Here is a 21641-nt window from a genome sequence, read left to right on the forward strand (position 1 = left end):
TTAATTTAGATTTAATTTAAAATAATTTAATAAAAATAGTTCTTTATATTTAAAAATTATATCAATTTTAGTTCTTTGACGGTAATATTATATTTTTTTAATAGAAGTCATTAATTTTATTAAAAATAGAAAATATTCAAGTTACAAGGAAGGTTTACAACTTCAATAGTAAACTAAACACATGATAAATATATTTTTCTAAATACAAAAATATAAGTAAAATAATAAAAAGGATTAAATTTGTTGAATTATTTAAGATGAAAATTGATGATATATAGAAATTTTTTATAATTAAAATCATTGCTTTATTTCGTTTAATATTTAATAGTTGACAATATACTTGTAATAATATTTTATTTGGTTGACTGAATTATATTCTTTTAAAAAAAAACTTATTATTTATAATCAAATTAAAAATTGAATGACGATATACTTTATCCAAACGAATCATTAATGTGCCACGGCATATATTAGCTGCACACTTTTTTAATCTATGAATAGAAATTATGTGCATCTTATCACTTTTGTGACAAATAAAGCAATGCATTTATCAAATACTTTAGTTGTCATGATTGAGGATTTGAGCAGCTTTTGACCTATGCACAATTTCTTTTTACTTTTCCTTTTAGGGTAGGTCTGATTTAATATTTAAATTTTTAAAATTATATCTAATATTTAGTTTTGAAACTTATAAGATTATCGTGTTTAGTATTTAAACTATTAATTTTGATATATTTTAAAACTTAAATTTCATTTTTTTTCAAAACTTAATATTAAATTTGAACAATAAAACTAAGATGGAACAAAACTAAACTTTAGTATGATTTTAAAAAAATTAAAAGTTTTGGTACTAAAACGAATAGCTTAGATACTAAACGCGTAATCTACCATTTCTTTTATGAATATAGGTTTTTAAAACTTAAACTAATCAAATTTACCGTAGGGCATTACATTAAGAAGAAAATGTGATTGTTTGAATGCTTAATACAAAAATAAGTGTTCAAACTATACCTTAATTGCTCGAATAGGTGTCTAAACTATTTTTTAACTTATCTAGGTGTTTAACGCTATAAATATTATCATTTTAGATACCCAGACCGTTAATGACATTAATTTATCTGTTAAGTTGATTTTGAAATTTATTTTTTAAATATTATATTTATAAAAACTCTAATTTCTCTTAAATTGTAAAAAAATACAAAAATACCTAGAACCCCCCAAATCATATCCTTAACCCGCTGTCACCATCCATTCTGACAACGACTTGCACCATTGACGTAGTCCCTATCATCCTCTTAGTCATACGTCGTCGTTGTTATCGTCGATATCGTGATTTTCACATAAGGTTCGCATGTCATAACGGTTGATTCACCGTCGATCGATCTCGATTTCACAGGGGTTTTGGTCGTTGGGGAAGACGAAGTCGGGTGAAACTTCGTTAACGGCAAAAAGCGATGGCTGGTATGAGTTTAAGGGTTGAAATGAAAGTTTTTAGCGTTTTAGGTTATTTCAAAATGTTTATAGTTTTCTTTAAAATATATATATAATTTTAATTTTTTGAATATCTAAATTGCGACAAGTGTCATTTAACGAAAAAATTAATATCATTGACATTTCGAACATATAAATTGATAATATTTATAATATTAAACATCTCGATGGATAAAAATAATTTAAACACCTGTTCAAAGATTGAGATATAATTTGTTCACTTGTTTTTTTATCAAGCCTTGATTGAAACCGTTCAGTTTCTTTGTAGTAAGTGGATAGTTCGATCTAAGAGTATGAGGAACGAGCCCCGAGTTTGAATTGTAATTCTATTGGATCTTAATTTAATCAAAATAAATATTAATATAATAGTATAAAAAGGATATTCTACTACAATTTAATCAGAGAGAAAATAGATTGGAGGAAGAAACGTGAGTGAAGGCGCGTGAGAAGACAGATAGATCAGCTTTAATGTAGTGAGTCAGTGAGTTAAAATCAGTCGTTGCAAACTGGCATCAAGCCACTTGTTTATTTACGTAATTGCCAAATGAAATGAGGGATGAAGGCCCCTCCCCTGTCATTCGCGACAATGATTTCCGCGGAGCATGTCTTGCCGTTGACCGACACCACGTGATTCCACACTTCTACCTATCCGACGGTTGAAATTGCTTGTTGCATTTTTATTTATCCTAGGCGTGTTTCGGGTTATCACAATACACACTGAACCACCGCATCACTTGTCTATTAAGAACCATACGATAGTCTTTTCGCTTAATGCTCCCTTGTAGTATTTGTCTTTCTAGTTTTGTATTTTTTAATAATTAAATTTTTAATTCTTTTAAAAGCATACCTAACATCTAATTTTTATTTCATTTAATACTATCAGTACATAAACTATCAATTTTGATAAAACTTATTACATTTAGTATATAAACTATCAGTTTTGATCTATTTTAATATCTAATTTTTTTAAAAAAAAAAACCTCAACGTTGAATTTTGAACATTTACTAAAATGAAACAAAACCTAAACTTTAAATATGATATTGAAAAAACAAAAGTTTACCATTAAAGTAAATCAAAACTGATAATTTTAATATTAAATGTGTAAATTACCCCTTTTTCTGTTTGATCTTATTAGTGCAATTCTTGTAACAATCCATTATTCAGAATGACCTATGTCATGTTTTTAAATATTAATCTTATAATGTTCGAATAGGTTAAAAAAATAAGCTTTTATCTAAATATTTAACCTTCCCCCCCCCCCTCTCTCTCTCTATATATATATATTCCACGTATAGAAAAACTCCTTAATTTTATATGAAAATATACTAATTGAATGAATCCAATTGAATGGTTAATTTTTTTTTTGAAAAATAGGAAAAAGAAATAATATTAACACATAAAGTTTTAATCTTTGTTATCCACTTAAATTTATTGATGACTATATTTTTATATAAAATTAATAAATTTTATACCATTAAAGTGGATAATACCTTGTAAATAATAGTAATAATAATTTTTGGTTATTGAAATAGGGAACATACTTTAAGCCACAAAAAATGATGAACATGTCAGTAAAGCTGGAGTCCATATCCCACCTGTTTTTGGAGCCATTGATGAAAAGGACTAATTCCATTTGGCAGCATCTAAGTGTTATATCAACATCAAAAATCATCTCTTTTTCTTCCTCTCCAAGAAAATCAGATGCATGTAGATGATTAGATATTATGCTTATGTAAACACCAATTGCATGTTGACACGTCACTTTGCATTTTCATTCTACAGTGGCCTCAATCATTTGGCCGCACTGTTTTGGGTGTGGGGATAATACTCCGAAACAATAACCCATTACCCATCCCTTTTTTCCATTTTTAGGTTTACCCCTCCTGTTGTGAACCACTTAGTCAAAGAAAACTTTTTGATGGGCCCTTTTTTTTGGGTATTTATATTTGGTAGAACCCTAGGATCGTGGAAATCATATCCCACAATCTTGGACCTAATAGGATGAAATTTAATCCAACATGACATAAATATAACTAAGATCATACATGAGAAAGTAATATGTGCAAGCCATGAATACACAAATTTGCAGATCTAATAAAGGTTACCTGATGGGTGGCCTAATATATCATGCGATGTGATCTTTCCCCCTTTGCAACTTGCAAGGCTCTGCCAGGCAGTGGGGAAACTGCTCCAAATCTCCATCAAAACAGGAAAATCTTGATTTGGTTCCAGGCACAGATTCATTACTGAAAAAATCACTTGGGATTCAATTGATAAGAAGCAGAACCCTTGTAAAATGTAGATAGATCCACTCCAGCCATATTTTGAATGGAAGGAAACAAATGCAGCAGGCAACGATAAGGTAAATGAGTTCCGACTTTGTATTGCTGTGTATTCAGATGCAAGTATGAAGAGATGGCATCTATGGCAGAATTTAAAGAAAACTAAATATGCCCAGGTATATATTGGATATGAATATTTCAAGGAAAATGGAAAAGTAAGAACAGCATAGAAACAGCACAGCTAGCAAATTGAACTATGACTTTTCTTCATTGATTCTACTTACAGACCTTTTACTAGAACCACATAAAGTAATGATTAAGAGGGGAGGATGTCGAGGAAGGGCCAAAGAATGTATGATAGAGTAAAGGGCTGTCATTGACAAACAAAGCCGTGAAAATTTCAGATAGATGTATTAGTTGCTTGAAACATAAACCATGTTAGTTCTCCATGTTTACACAATTCTGCTTCCCAACTCCAAAAGAGGCTGATTGATCACCATGTGCCCATGAAAGAAATAGATGATGGCTTATGTTTTGCTGTTGCTGCATTTCCAAAAAATTAAATTCAAGTTAGGGTACTATTGTGCAAATATGGCTCAAGAGAAGTATGTTTAAATTGTCCATGGAAATGCAGGCGGCTAATATACATATGTAACACATATATTGAATGAAAATACTACTGCACCATGCAAATTTAAGTTCCATCATAGATTCATAAGAAGGTAGTTCTGATAATATGCTTAATGAGTCGACAAGCCATAAGCCCCGACTAAAATTTCAAACACTAACGGGAAATCATTAGAATCAACCTTCTTTCTTTTGACCTTCTTATAAGGTTGCAACTTGGGGGATGAAGGGTGCATCTCTATGTAGATTTTATCGAGCAAACAAGGTATATAAGAAAATCAACTCAAGCATATTATATTTCAGATGTTCAGTTATTGGCATCTCAACAGGATCTAAGAATCGTTCAGGATCTAAATCAGGTAGTAAGTAATGCAAGGAAAGACATGCAGTACAAAAAGTTTACAATAAAAAACTATCAAGATGTTTATTATAACATCTCAACAATATAGTGTACCAAAAAAGTACAATTGACCTAAACCGCAGCAACTATGAAGTTTTTGAAAGCTTAACAGTGAAACAAAATTAAGACAGATACATAAAAGAAAACATAACACCAGCAGAAATTACCTAACATTACAACTTTCTGGGAGTTTCTTCCACTGAATTCGATGTCAGTGCCACAAGTTTATATCCAAGAAGTATATATAGAACTTACATTTCTACTTAGAAAATTTCTGAAACTCACTATCACCCTTTTTCTCTCACTTCTTAATATTTTTAAACTTTAAAATCAAACTTCTACTCTTACATAGCAGAAGCACCTCAACGAGTTACTTAAGTTCAATAAGGAAATCAGTAGCTCCTATAATCTTTCTACTTCAACATATTTCTGGAAACATATCTAACTCCAGTTACCTCATCTTTTAATACCCGAGTTTACATTCACTAAGCTCAAAGAACTAGTATCAGATACATTCAAAAGTTTCCACCTCTTTACTCGATACACATAAAATATTAGTTCTCACCACCTTAACCCTGCAAGATTGACTACCAACATAGTTGGATTCTTCGAAAAACATCTAAACTAGAAGTAACCGAAACCAAACATAAGAATGAAAAAAATAAAAGCCTTGCAGGCATAACATTGGACACAATCTGGGACTTCCAAGAAAAGAATGTCTATATTTTATTAATTTGAATAATAAATTCCTACCATATTCCCATAAATTACACATGTAATTTGTATAAAAAATCCAAGTTCAAAGACTCTAAAAGATCATCACAATCGACACACTGAGATTTCCGCATTCTTTGTCATGCATAGCAGACATTCTCATTTTCTTCTCCACACTCCTGTATGAGTTTGCCATACTCAGCAATGGACAAAAGGGACATAACCAAACATACCCAAAACTCAGATGACCAGGTTCACTATGGTAACTCATTTCATCATCATTGAACAAATGGCCTCATTAGTAAGAAATTGAAGTATTGAACTATAAATCAAATTCCCAACAAGTCAACATTGTTGGGAAATCTAAAATTAATAAAGAGGAAACATAGTACTCACGATATCAATCCAAATCTTCTTGCATGGTATCGGCATTATCATCTGATCCCGAGCCTGAAATGACCGAGGCAGTGATATCCTAAAGCTCCTCTCCACCGTCCGATTAACCCCTGCGGACCTCTGCCCATTATCAGCACCAGCATTACCTCCACTAGTCCCCTGTTCCCCACGAACCCTCCTCTCATAATCAGGATCATCCGTAGGCAACTCGTAACGGCACACAGGGCACGAATTATGCAACTCCAGCCACGGCAATATGCAGTCCTTATGATAAAGATGTTCACAGGGCATCCGCTTCCCTTCAATCCCTTCCTCGAAGTCATCCATGCAAACCGCGCACTGATTGGAATTTGAATTCAAGAGATCCTTTGTTATCTTCACCGACGGTAGCGAATCAATAGCCGACTTTGAAGCCGGTGGGGTCCCGTACCGATTCGGATCATTTTCGGCCAGCTGTTGGGTCAGTTGCTCGAGGCCCGGACCCATGAAATAATCCCCGAAGTTTGCCGGCAGCCGAAAGCCCGTCTCGGATGGATTGTTCTGGATCACGAACTCGATGTTCGCCCCACTTGAACGAAGATCGCCGAGATGATTCTGAACGAACGTAAACGGATCGAGTCCGAACAGGTCGCCCCCGGTTGACCGGAATAGACCGGTGACATGAAGGTCAACAGAAACAGGGGACGGCGAGGAATTCATCGTCGAAAGGAGCGGGAGGAAGGAAGAGAACGGATCCGACGACGAAAAAAAGGAATCGGAAAACGGATTCGGGTTATGGAAGTTGGAGCCCGGATCAGAGTGAGTGTTCTCGCATTCTCGAGGAAGCCATCGTGCATTCGGGACAAGACGGATCGTCGGAAGATGAGACAGGGACGTTTGCTTGTCACAGTAACGACGTTTGCGCCGCCGGTGACGTTCCCGTCCAACGACATCGTTTTCAAGTCAGGGATGGTTTTAATTAACAGGATGAGATCGATAGCCTGGCAGTGGTTGCTGAAGATTTGATATTAGAAGCTTCTAGAAGATTTTTTACTCTTTACTTTCTGAATTCAACAATTATTTTAATTTTGTCCTAATTAGTTTTTGTTCACGTTAATCATTTATTTTATAAAATAAAATTATGTAAATTTTGAATAAAGTATTTGAAATCCTAAAATCTCTTTTCTAATTTTTTTATAAACCCTAAAACTCTCTAAATTATTTCTACCAAATTAAGGAAATTATTTTTAAGATTTTAAAAACTTTGATGAAAAGGTTCAAAGGTTTTTAACGAGGTCATTTTCTTAAAAAAAAATTAAAACATTTTATCAACACAATATTTATAAATTTATTCAATAAAAGATATATATAATATTTGTTGAGTGAGAGTTGTAGCCCTTAATTTCGTGGGGTAAGGTATACAAATCGTCTTTCGATTATATGATATTATTTTATTAAGTTCATAAACCATTAAAAGTTATAAAATGATTCTCTGATTATAGAATGTTGTTTTGCTAAGTTTCTCGACTATTAAAAGTTACAAATAGTCACCCACTATCAATTATATTCCAATTAGTCATTTTCCATTAAAAATTTGAAGATATTATGAGCCGAACGTTAACTTGCTGACTGTGATATGATAAAATCTGATCTCAAACTCTCAAACGACTATCATATCTCAGTCATCATGTTAACGTCCAACTTAGACAACTACCAATTTTTTAACGAAAAAGGGTGAGTTTGAAACATAATGAATAGTCGGATGATCATTTTGTAACTTTTAATAGTCGAGGAACTTAATAAAGAAACGTTCTATAGTCGGAGGACTATTTTACAAAACAATACTCTATAATCAAGGGATCATTTGTGTACTTTACCCTAACTTCTTTTATCAGAATATATTTTAGGTCATTGTTAATTTATATAATAGTCAAATTAAAAACTTTCGTACTTTTAATTTTCATATTTAAATTCTTAATTCTATCAACACAAATGAATATCAACACATGTTTTATATGGTTTTTTTATGTAAAATAATATCAATATTTTATTAAGCATGGCAAAATCTAATTGGACTACATCAGAAATGAAAATGGTAAAAGGAGCTGATTTGATAACATTTCACTATATAGGGGCCATTTTCAGATATTTACCTTTTTTATAAGAGCAAACTAAAATTCACTGGCCATCTTAAACTAATAGCAACTTCAGCTGCATCATCGGCTAATATGTTCACAAGCGCAGCTGGTGGGCGGATCACGGTTGTTTCCTACGTGTTTTACTGACCGAAACCGTAAACCCTAAACCGAATTTTCGTTGGATCCATCCATGTGTTTCCGTTAACCATCCCTTTCCTCGAAATTACGGACGGTCAAACCGATGACGGCTTCATCGGGGATGTATTTTCCCCAGAACCAATGCTTCTTCCATATCCGGTTCATTTCTTCGATGGGGACGTTCTTCGTTTCGGGGATGAAGAAGTAAACGAAGACGGTCATGACGACGACGAAGCAGGCGAAGAAGAAGAAGAGACCGAACTTCAAGTGGCAAAGCATGGTGAGGAAGACCTGAGCGATGATGAAGGTGAAGATCATGTTGACGGCGACGTTGATGGCTTGGCCGGCGGATCGGATCTCCAGGGGGCATATCTCGCTCGGAACTAACCATCCCAGTGGTCCCCAAGACCATGCGAATGCCGCCACGTATGCGCAGGTGAAGAACAAGATCAAATTGGCGTCTCCCTTCGATAGAACTCCGACACCGGTTTGCCCGAACTTGATTGCAATAATCACTCCTACTGCAATCTATACAAATAAAACTGTTTGAATAATGTTGGTTATTAAAAAGTACGATTAAAAATTATATGTTATAAAAATAAACATACTAATGTGTCCAATTTGTTTATGTTCACGATAATTTCTTTGACATCTCTCTTATAATTCTGGGTTCACGAATAATTTCTTTGACATCTCTCTTATAATTCTGGGTTGAATACAAGATATAATATATTCAAAGATCACAATCAATTGATAATAAATGATCATATTTCTATCGATGCTCAAACCTAACTAGTTTTTTTAACTACTTGAGGCCGCTTAATTCGTACATATTATTGAAGTTAGGGAGTAAAATAAATATAGGGTTAATTTCAGAATTCATACCGTAAAATTTAAAGAGTTTAATCATTAGTATTATAGTTTCACCATTTTCGCGAACTTGTTTCATTAGGTTAAACGAATCAATGAATCAAAGATAAATAATGAATACCACTTTATTTATTTAATTTCGATTAATTTATACCTTTGAGTGGGGCAAAATTAGCTCAATACTTGGCGTTATAATTATTTAGGATCTATGGCAATTCAAGAATTATTTAGCAATATATTATATTTATTATAGTGAATTAAAACTCGTGACGTGATTATGAAGAGTTTAAATAAAATATTTTTGTATTAATTTTATCATATGACAAATTTTAATAAAAAATATTTTTTAAAACTTGTCAAGCTTATGTGACGAGTTTAATTAATAAAAAATATTTTTTTTTGAAACTCATCATCTCTATATGACAAGTTCGTCCTTCACGTATTAAATTCGATACACTACAAAATAAACTTTGAATTGTCTTATTGACCCGAATAAAATTCATTTGGATTATTGCACTCATTTTGCTCTTGAATGGAAGTGTTTTTTCTTCTTTTTTGGAGATTTTAGGATGATAAAAGGATGAAATTACCTGGCAAAGAACCATTTGAATACCACCTTCGAGGAACAAAATCCTTCTCCCGAACTATCAACTGAATAGATGGAAACAATGGTGGCGATGACATTGACGGCGCCGGTGATAACGGCGGACATGAGCGAGGCATCGTCGCCGAAGCCCAATGTCTTGAAAAGACAGGTGCGTAAACATGATGACGTTGATGCCGGTGAGCTGCTGGAAAAACGGTATCAAGACGCAAAGCACGAGTTGAGGCCTGTATCTGGGTTCGAGAATGTTCACCCCGGATTCTCGACCTTCTTGGCTTTCTGGACCGCGTCGACGAGGTCCTGAAACTCGGCGTCGACGTTTATCGTGCCGCGAATCTTCTGCAACATCTGCCGCGCTTTATCGGCGTTGCCTCGTTCGATAATGGAATTGGGAGTGTCCGGTAACACGTACGCGCCGACCGTCATTATGACGGCGGGAACGGCGGCTATAGCTAGAGAAACTCTCCATCCCCAGCCACCTTCTATCTCTGCGGTGCGTAGTTGATAAGGCCGGCGACTAGAATACCGATCGTGATGGCCATTTGAAAACCAATGTTCAATGCTCCTCTGATCTTTGCCGGCGCCATTTCGGATAAGTACACCGGAACGGACTGCATTACAAATATACATGAGATTCATATCATAAAATAAGATTATTTTTATATTTATATCGAGTCAATTCAAGTCGGATGTGAGTTTTATTCCAAAATCATGTCAAGATTTGGCTGTGTGGAACCTTTTTAAACTCAAGTTTGAGTAGAATGTATATATTTTTCGAGTCAAGTTGATTTTTAATCTAACTCCACCCATTATCATTCCTATAAACGACTATATCATAAATGTTTTCAAAGTCTCACAATACATCCAATTTAAAAACAAATTAATCTTTTCACGTATGATAGATCAAGAGAGTATTAGGGATAGTCGTACTTACACTCTAAAATTTTTAGATTCTCAAATAGTTTAAATATTTTCTATATATTTTATATTAATTAAATTTTACGTCTTATTTTTGTAATTTCACACTTATAACTTCTTAAAAGTTAAAAGTTGTATATCTGACGTAAAATCTCAATCGGGCAAGGTATCGTATATTCAAAGTATATTTGAGATGAAATTTGAGCTTACCTGATTAGCAAATCCAACACCCACGCCAAGCAATAAACGGCCGGCAATGAGGAGCTCGATGTTGGTGGCGAGGCCATTCAAGATGGAACCGAGGAGGAACGAAAGGCCTCCGATGAACATCGAGAAACTCCGAACCGAAGATCCTCGTCAACACCGAAGCGACGAAGGACGCTATGAACGCCGCCAGGTAGAGGGAAGAGGTGAACAACGTGAGCAGCTGGCTATCGAATTTGCAATACGCGCTCCATTCAAGATGGAACCGAGGAGGAACGAAAGGCCTCCGATGAACATCGAGAAACTACGACCGAAGATCCTCGTCAACACCGAAGCGACGAAGGACGCTATGAACGCCGCCAGGTAGAGGGAAGAGGTGAACAACGTGAGCAGCTGGCTATCGAATTTGCAATACGCGCTCTCGTGTGCCACTGCCTTGCTTTCTTGTTGCAAAACCGACGGGAAGAATTTCTTCAAGAACGGCTCCATCGAAGTCACGCCCCCTGCGAAATGTTAAACCGTAAAAAAGACAACGAAACATGCAAAATGGTCCTTACATTAATAATATTCTTTGTTTCCTAAAATTTTATATGTTAACGTAAGATTTTACGTTCATTTATATGAAGAAACCTGATATTCCGAGATCATATCCAAAGAGGAGACCACCGGAGGCGGCTATCAAACAAGTGCAGAGGACGAAACCGGTGACATGAGCTTCATAGTTGGCCGCTCCACCTACAGTAACATAACCTCCGCCTGCCATTAAACCTCAGTAACAAAGGGGCTAGGTTTTTTTCTTTTGTCCCCTTGTCTTTTCTAGCCCCTAGCTTGATCCTCGATGAAAAGCTAGGGTTTATATATATATACACACGTGCGTGTGTTCTTATAGTTATTGTCTCCTAATTAAAAGTAATTCATTTCCGACCAATTTGTTGAAACAAAACAAGAACAAATAGGATAATTGTTTAGGCCCCGACAATAGGATTTACTATTACTGGTTACAATCTAATCTCTTTCATTGTCCTGTGAAACCCTCGTCCACAAAATCTACTAATGGTTTGAGTTTGATATTGATATTTATGACTATGACTCTTATTCTTTTATGTGTGTTTCGGTTTGTAGACACCTAATTTCGCCCTCATATTATTACGATCATACTACTATAATATATTTATATAGTGATTTATCTCATTATAATTATATTATATGGTATGTATAACACATTTTTTATATATTTCTTGTATCAGGCCCAATGTTACAATGTTAAACCCTAAGGCCCGGTGCAACAGCCCCAAATCAACAAGCCCACCACGCTGAACCAATAGAAACCATAGGGGGCCCTTTGCTTCACGATTCCAACCCTAGCGCCGCATCTCTTACTTCCAGTCGTCCAAGACTCCCACAGTTGCACGCCTCTCCAACGACCAGCCGATTTAACGGCGCCATCAACGACGTGTTTCAACAGGATTCATTCACAACCAAACAAGAAGTGGTTTAGTCCAAATAAAATGCTAAAAAGTCGGAACTAAGACTTGTATTCTAGACTATAATACATGTAACCGATTAGGAAGGGGGCATATTCGAACAAGGGGAATTTGCTGCAGGCAGTGCCATCATCGACGCTCTTTTTGGTCGCCTGGCGGAGCTTCAAGGGAGGAAAAGAAAAATACACGCGAAAAATACAGAAAAGGGAAAGATTCTTACCGGGTGGTGGAGTCCAAAGGTCACCGGTTTCTGAGGAGTTTCGAAGGAAAAAGAAAAAGCTTTGCTTCATGGTGGCTTCATCACTCCTCTTTTGGGTATGTTGAAATTACTTTGCTTTGCCGACTCAAGATTTGGCCAACAGTGGACCTCTTCTCCAACTTCGTATGCTAAGGCAACGTGTATACCAACTTTTCACGTTTCTTTGTTTTGAATATATTAAAGATTCCTTTAATATTTGTTTTATTATAATAAATGTAGCTGAAAAGAAAGAAAGTCTACCCTACATGCTACAACCATTGCTTTTTTCCAATTGCCTACCCTATTTGCTCTCTCATCAGTACATGGTTATTAAATATTTCATAAAAAAACCCTTTAAAATTATATATATAGTATATGTGGATTTAGAATAAAATATTATATGTATTATTTTAATTTATTTTTTATTACTTTTAATTTTAATATGTTTTTATTTTTTTATTCTGTTCTTTTAAATATATTGTTTCATATTTATATATATATTTTTACGCTATTTTATTTTATATTTTCAAGACTGAATATTTTTATTTTATTTTCTTATTTTTAACATTTTTTTCCTCTCTCTTTAATTTTTAATATTTATCTTTTAATCTAATATTTTAACTTTTTAAGGGTTAATTTTAATTAATTAGATGTAAGTAATTCGAATCGAATGTTTTTAAATTTAAATTTAAATTTTCGCAATTAAAGATAACGACAATTATGGTACCGAAAGGGCGGTTCAAGGGTGCTAATCCTTCCTTGATCGTACCGACTCCCGAACTCGACATATTCTGGTAAAACGCAGATCAGGAAGATGGTGTCCGATCTACCTAAATATTGTTTTAAAATGATCGGTGGCGACTCCAATCCACATTTTTCAAGTCGAAGCCCAATTTCGGGCCTAACCGAAAGACGGTTACGACACGGTTAAATTAGGGAAATTACTTTCACGATTTTTATTTTTTTTGAAAACAGGAATAGTTTAAAACTAATTAAAGAAAGGGTACATTACATATTAGTACCTAAACTATCAGTTTTAATCCGTTTTAGTACCTAGACTTTTATTTTTTTTCAAAATCATACATAAAGTTTAGTTTTTTTTTCATTTTAGTACATGTTTAAAATTTAACGTTATTTTTTTTAATTACAAGTTTAAGTATTGAAATGAACAAAAAATGATACATTAGGTACTAATCGCGTTAAGTTTTTAACAGTGGGTACTAAAATGAAACAAAAACTAAATGTAGGTATGATTTTGAAAAAAAAAAAGTTTAGATACTAAAAATAGATCAAAATTGATAGTTTAGGTATGAATGCATAGTTTACCCCTTAAAGAAATATGGTCATTGTTATAATGAGGCAAAGTAGTCACCCCTACTACTTGTGGTATTGTAAAAATCCTGTCTTGTGGGTGATTTTTTCTGTTTATTTTGTAATTCTAAATGAATTGGATTCTTCCCTTTAGGGGATGCTTTTAAAAATCATTGCTTTAAAATAAAAGTGAATGCCTACTTTTGAAAATTATCCAAATGAATTGGATTCTTCCCTTTAGGGGATGCTTTTTGAAAATTTATTTTAGTTCTCTCATTTTTATTTGTTTTCATTTTAGTTCCAAAATTACAAGAAAATAGAAAAAGTCATCGGCAAGATATGAAAACTATACAATATTGTGGTTGGGAGTGACAATCCGGTCTCCACTGTAATAATACTGAAGATTATTTTTGGAACCTGTATACAATTAACTCATTTTAAAGTCATAAAAAATTGGGGATCAATTTAGAATAAAAGAATTAGTTTATGGATCAAATTAAAATAGATAAAATTTGGGGACTAATATAAAATAGAAATATAATTAGGGAATGAATTAAACATTCAAACTGGGATAATTTAAAAGGTATAATGTCAAAATTAACTTCCAATGTTTATCAAAAATGATTTTTTAACACATTCTTTTTTTAGAGTATTTTGGTCTTTAATGTTTTATTTTATGATAAAAGACCCATAACGTTAGATCGAATAGTCATTTTTGTTTTATTTTTTTTCTAGAGCCTTTTAACCTCTAATATTTCATTTTAGGGTTAAAAAAAAGCATATTTGAAGCGTAATCGTTGTTGACTAACGATTTCTATACATAGAGAAACTTTTTAATTCTGAAACAAAATATTGAAATTTCAATTTTTTTTTAGTAGAAAAGGAACTAAACTTAGCTAACTAACTATAGAGAGTTTAACATGGGGGGGGGTCTTATGATGTCTCTTTTCGACTGTGGACTGAATTGGGGGTGGGGCAGCGTCAAACACTCGAATGATGTAGTCTCTGGTGGGTCAAGTTTGGCTAGCGCCTGTGACCGTATTCCCTACCCAGGGAGTCCAAAGGAATTTCGTATATATACCAGCTTCGCTCTCGAAGGACATTTATTAGTGAACCAGGAGTAAGATGTTGTTTTCTATGCTTGGATTTATCATTTGATGACTTGGGAGTTGTCTGATTGTACTTGTAGTAGTTCTGTCCCGAGGAATCATACTATTTGTAGTCTGATATAGATTGCCTAGAGTTCTGCTTGGAGAGGGGAGGAAATGTCGATTGCCTTGTAAAAGCCCGCTAGCCAATTACCTTCGGTAGAGCGAATGACTATTCCCACGGACTAAAGCTGATGTGTACGTTGAATGATGCGTTGGTGTTCAAGCTGCACCATTTTTTTGTTGGAGTGGTTTCCATGAGATGAGGGCGGGCTGGTGTTGTAGTTGGGATGGTTTTGGTCTAGCTATTGTGGAATGGTTCACCCACGCGAGACTGGTTTTTATTTCTGCTACCATTAAAGGGCATGAGTCATTGAAGATGAAGGAGTTTCTACGTTTCCATGTTTTCCATAATATGGTGGCAAATAAGGGCGCCCATGATGTTGGTGTGGTGTAGAGGAAGTTGTGATCCGCTGGTTAGGTGAGCCATTCACGTAGGTCTGAGTTAAAGAACTTTTGTTGTCAGGATGAGATTATGTGGAGCCAAAGTTATCGAGCTGATGTACAGTCGCGCAGTACATGGAGCGTTGATTCTTTATGGAGACGACATATTTGAAAAGGTTATCAGTTGACAGACCCCGCCTTTGTCTCTTCAGGTTTGTTAATATACGTCTCTTGTATACTAGTCAGAGGAAGAAACGGGTCTGTTATGGTATTGGCAACGACCATATGGTTTTTCTGAAGGAGTTTGAGACTTCCCGTTGGCTTTCCATGAGCTGTCTGTAGATTGAACTGATGCAGAAAGAGTTTTTTGGGCCCCATCTCCAAACACGTGTCATTTTTTGAGGTATTGTCAGGTGGTTTGATGCTTAATATGTGTAATATGGTTTCCTGTTGGAGGATAGATATAAGCTTGCTAATGTTTCATTGTCTATCATCGCGCACAAGGTGCTCGAACCTATAGGATTTTAACGTATTGCTTGGCAAGTCTGACCAATTCCTGAGGGGTCCTAGTGGTGCCACCTAGGTGTCATCTCATATTTTGATAAAAGTACCATTCCCGGCTGTTAGAGAATATTGAAGCGTAGGAGTTCCAAGGAGTTTGAGATCAGGGTGAGCACATTGGTCGAGAGATGGACTCGGAATAAAGTTTTGTGACTAGATATTTCTATCGGATGGTTTGTATCCAGTAGTCGTTTGGTTTGGTGATTGGAGCACAACCTACTTTTAAGATGAATGTTGGGTTGCTCCGTTGTTCAGTGGATCCCGAGTCTGCCTCTGTTCATTGGTTGACATATGGACTCCCAGATAACAAGGGAAATTTTCTTCCTTCCGTTGAAAATACACATGAATTGGCGTAATAGTTTATCTAATTTGTTACACACCCTAGTTGGTAGTCGAGTGGTGATCTGCATGAAGTAGGTTAGGATTGCAGTAATCACTGATTTGGCTAGGGTGACACGTCCAGCTATGGAGAGGGTGCGTGTAGTCCATCCATTTAGTTTGGCCCTTATTTTGTCTAGGATAAAGTTGTAGTCAGTGTTCTTCAGACGTTGATGGATGACTGGGACTCCTAAATTTTTTCCAAGAATCTCGACTTGTTGGTAATCGAGAAATGAACATATTGGAGTTTGTATTTCTTTTTTGTGTTAGGAGAGAAGTATATTTGTGATTTCTATATGCTTACTCGGTGGCCTGAGTAATGTCCAAATTTGGCTAGAGTGAAGGAGATCAAGTATGCATGGTCGAGATCCGTGCGAGTATATAAGATGAGGTCATTAGCGAAGAATAGGTGGGACATTGACCGTCCGTTTCGGGTGAGGCCGAAGGGTTTCCATGTACTTGAAGCCACTAGTTTGTAGATGGTGTGCCCTAGTCTTTCTGTGGCGAGGACGAATAAATAAGGCAAAAGCGGGTCACCTTGTTTGATGTCTCTTTCAGGTTTGAAGGGGGTGAGCGATCCGTTCCTCTGTACTTATCTCGTTGAAGAGGATACGCAATGAATGATGATGTGGTTGATCCTCAGTGGAAGTCTTGCGTCTCATATTGTGTCATGGATGAAGTTTCATTGACTCTGTCAAAGGCTTTTTCGAGATATATTTTTATCGTCATCCACCCTTGGTCAATTTTTTTGTTTCGCATATAGTCGAGAGGTCGGGTGAGGTCCAGAATTTACGTGCATTGGAAGCTCATATCCCGGACCTAGTCGAGCATAAGGTATGATTTTAGAATTTACGTGCATCAAAATTCGTACCGGTACGATCCATAATTTACGTGCATTGGATGCATACTCAAACAAAAGATATCCGCATATCATAACATAACACAGAAGGAACGTCATAATACTAGAGTAACTCGGGTGTCCTAACTGTTTCCCAAGCTTCAAACAATTACCAGTCTTATGTCATCCTAACTTGCTTGATTTCTATGTGTAATTTCAGTTATCTTGATTGATTTCACTTGTATCGAATACTTAAAGCTTATACGTTCTCAAATCACCAAGCCCGAACACTCAAACCAATTGAATTAAAATACCCAAAAATCAACAGTGGTATCGATACTGTGCCATCAGTATCGAATAGCTTCAATGTTTTGAAAAATACCTCAGTATTGATACCTCTATGGGGAGTATCGATACTGTAACATCCTTAATACCAGGTTAGTGACTAAATTGTAAAATTTAGGAATTTGGGGATAAAAGTAGAAAAGTTGAATAGTTCAATGATTTATGTGGAGATATTTCCTTAAAGTTATTAGTAATTATTAAAGGAGATTAAGGGCAAAATGGTCTTTGTAATCTAAAGATAATTATCTTATCTTTTAATAAAGAGATAAGCTTGTAGGGAGAGTTATCTGGAAAACTCTTCTCCATTCTTCTTCCTCCTCCACGTGAGAGCTCAAGCAAAGGTAAGCTTAATTTCAGTTGGTTAATTCTTAAGTTTTAAGCTTAGTTTTGATTCTTGGGGTGCTAAGAAAGATTATTTAGAGATTAAAGTATGTTGAAACTTCAAAATGAATGAGTTATGAAGGATCAAATATGAAACTTCAGTTGGTTAATTCGATGTTTTAAAAATATTCAGAGTGCACGATGCATGGAGAATGCATCGGTGCATGGAATGCATTCGATGTTTCAATTAATTCACTAATGCATCGATGCATGGTTGATGCATCGGTGCATCACCTCAAATAATTGAATTTAGGCTTTGATTTTGGTTCAAAATACTTTGTGAAAATTGTTAAAAAATAGTTTAAGTAAAATCACAATTTTACACATTTAGTAAGGTTTAAAATTGATCTTGAAAACTTGGAGTAATAATTTGATATCGGTTAATTGAATCGAATATAAAATTGTAAATCTTAAAATTCATTTAACTTAATTTGTTATATCGAAATATCAAAATGTTTTCAACAAATAGGATACAAGAATTGTGAAATAACATGAAAAGTTGATAGAAATTATGAAAATGTGATATGATCTACGAGATAATAAATCATGTGAATTATATGGAAGTGATTTGTGTGTACATGTCTGATATGTCTTACATGATATGTATGATTTCACAAGAAATGACACGAGCTATGTGATTACATGATTATAGAGATCAGACATGCGATAAGAGATAGTGTTAGGAATGTGTGATTATGAAATGACATGATAATAATGCCCATGTTATGTGTCATGAGAGCTAGGGGTATAGTTGGCATGCCAAGAGTCGAGGGTCTACGCGGTCCTTTGGGACATATATGTATTCTTTGGAACATGTGTGAGGTCTTTTGAGACACATACTTGATCCTTGGCATATGTACTTGCCTTGGCATATGTATATTCTTAAGGGATTTTCTACGAGGTCCTTAGGGACAACCTTATATGGCACTTTGGTGCATTTCTACGCGGCATTACGGTGCAATTCTATGTGGAACTTCGGTGCATTTATACGAGTTGTGGTGAAAACATTAGTGCACAACCTCTATAGACTCACATATCTATAGTTCTCACATGTGTACATGGGCTAATAAAGAGATAATTGTGAAATCAATGTATGTGATATATGTATATGAATTGCATGATATGATATATGTGTGATATGGGTTATTGTATCTGTTACATGAATAGATGTTGATGTATATGTGAGTGAGTATAAATGACTTATATATGATGATATAAGAATTTGTTATAAGTTAGAGAATATGAATGTAAGAGATCATATGAATAATAAATAAGAGATATGAAGTATAATAGTATAGGAGCAGGATAAAATATAAATGATGATATGTATGTAATTGTTATATGAAAAGCATATGAGTGAGATGATTTGATATGATCATAATAGTTGTTCCTGAATGATTACAAGTTAGAGTTTACATTATATTTATTCGCCTCACTAAGTCATAGACTTAGCGACTGAGTGTTCACACGCAGATTCTTACAAGCTTATGGATTGTTGAGGTGCAAGTCAGGTCAGCATTTTTCCTTACAAAGTTTCAGATAAAAAAATAGACGATTTAAATGTATTTTATGATAAAATTCTAGTTAGCATGTATTTAAAAGATTTGAATTGTATAAACTCTGAATAGTTTTGTAAACGTTTTGAATAAGTTATATGTTATAAAAGTTTTTAAATTACTCACTATTTTATACAAGAAAATGTTTTAGAAATTCAATGTGACACCTCAGACTCGGATCAAGGTCGGATTCGGGTTGGGGGTGTTACATATACTCCCTTGAGTATCGGTAGCAAAAATAGCTACTGGAATCCTTAACTTGTCATTGGTATCGATACCACCCCTTGAGTATCGAAATCGAGCCATGAGTATCGATACCCTTGAGAGAGTATTGATACTACCTTCACAAAATGCCTTTGTTTTACACCATTCAAAGAATGATATCGATATTGTTCTTCCAGTACCGATACTCACAACCTGAAGTGCCCTACTTAGACACGAAAACGTATATCTTAAACTCACCTATTCACCCCACTAAGGCTCACAACCTTATTAGAGTTTTATTTGAGGTCTTAGAGGTCAAAAGGATTTACCTTTCATGTTTTCACACATCAAACATATAATTTACCATGTATTACTTATACATGCTTCATGAACCCAACTAACCAATCATTCTTATCAAAAGAGCTACAAAGAGCTACATGTGACATAGACAAACTAGAATTGCGTTACTACTATTCACTTGTTAGGTTATCTATTATCTTGATGCTTGACTCAGGTTTGTTAATTAGTGGTGACATTCTAGTCATTCTTATCATGCTTTACCTCAATTCACTCTTGAATTGAGTCAATTCACTCTTGAATTGAGGGGAGGATATACTTTTGTCATGCACACGTAACTCATATAGGTTATTTCATTCATTGAGACTCGTAAGGGTAAATTGGTAATTTCAACCCCAAGGGCATTTAAGACATCCCACACTCGAGCTAGATGCCAAATCTTAATCAATGTTAAATACTCACTCTTGAGTCTACTTGACATTTTGAAGTCATTAACCACTTTTAGGTATTGATATTAAGCATTCGCTATGGATACTCAATCTCGGTATAAAGACTAGTTTTTTGGTATAGAGACCCAGCGGTCTTGAGACAGAGCATCCGATCTCGATATCGAGCATACAATATCGATACTACAAACCTTAGTATCGATACCAAGGGATTGGTATCGATACCGATACTCCAATATCGATATCCAAGCCTTAGAAAACCCTGTTTTCATCCTGAACACGAAAAATATTGATATTGTTCATACAATAATGATACTATCGCTTATAACTACATTGTTTTGCTTGGAAAACACCCCAAACTCACCCCAAACACTTTTTATAAGGTCTAAGTTGTTTATTAAAACTTATGGAAATTATAAGGGGCATTATGCACCATTTTTATACTAGAATAACATCCAAAACGTCCAAGACAATAAATCAAGAACCCAAATCCCACATGCTCTTTCTATCCCATACAAGTAAGCACACTCATTTAAATGACATACAAGTAGTAAGGAAGTGTTATAGTGTTGCCTCAACTCCTAGCTACTCAAATACCTTCCTAGATCCTCCAAAAACCAACCTTGACAACCCTTTGCCTTTTCGGGGTTCTTGCACCATTCTTCCTCCAACCAAGAGCCATAAATTGATTCCAACATGGAAATCCCCTTAGATAACAACTATAAGACAAGAAAATCGAATGGAGACAATTGAGGAAGCTTTTGAAGCTTAAATCCCTTTAGAACCTTCATGAAGCTCAAAACCACCATTGGAGAAGATGGTGAGCTTTTTATGAAGCTTAAGAACCCTAGATTAAGAATTTTACCTCTAGATTTTTGGATTGGAGAAAGAGATGAAGAAAGGTAAAGTCTTTCTCTTTTGTTCTTGATTGAGTGGAGAGAAAGAGAAGAAAGAAAGTGAAGGAAGAAGAGAAGATGAAGGAGAAAAGGAGTCTTTTTGTCTCACCACAAAACCCACATATAAAATAGGAAAGAATCACCCCAAATTAGCCATGTTTTTCTTTAATGATAAAATTGCACTCTAGGTCCTTCCATATATTCCTAAGCTTAAAAATATCTTTTTTATCTTCTACAAGGTTAATTTCTTACCCGATTAAGCTCAAATTCGAATCAATAAACCATCATGTTATAATGAATCTATTAAATAAATGCTTGGGTTGATACAAAACTACCAGGCCTATATTCGGGG

At 34.8% G+C, this 21641-nt stretch overlaps 2 pseudogenes; both read right to left on the reverse strand.

The window, feature by feature from the left end:
• Positions 1-5915: 5915 nt before the first annotated feature.
• On the reverse strand, positions 5916-6887 carry LOC120177996 (annotated as a pseudogene).
• A 1241-nt stretch (positions 6888-8128) lies between these two features.
• LOC120177993 lies at positions 8129-11525 on the reverse strand (annotated as a pseudogene).
• Between the last annotated feature and the right edge of the window lie 10116 nt (positions 11526-21641).

Source organism: Hibiscus syriacus, unplaced genomic scaffold (genome assembly GCF_006381635.1).
Source record: "Hibiscus syriacus cultivar Baekdansim isolate YM2019G1 unplaced genomic scaffold, ASM638163v2 tig00112343_pilon, whole genome shotgun sequence".
Classification (NCBI taxonomy): Eukaryota; Viridiplantae; Streptophyta; class Magnoliopsida; order Malvales; family Malvaceae; genus Hibiscus; species Hibiscus syriacus.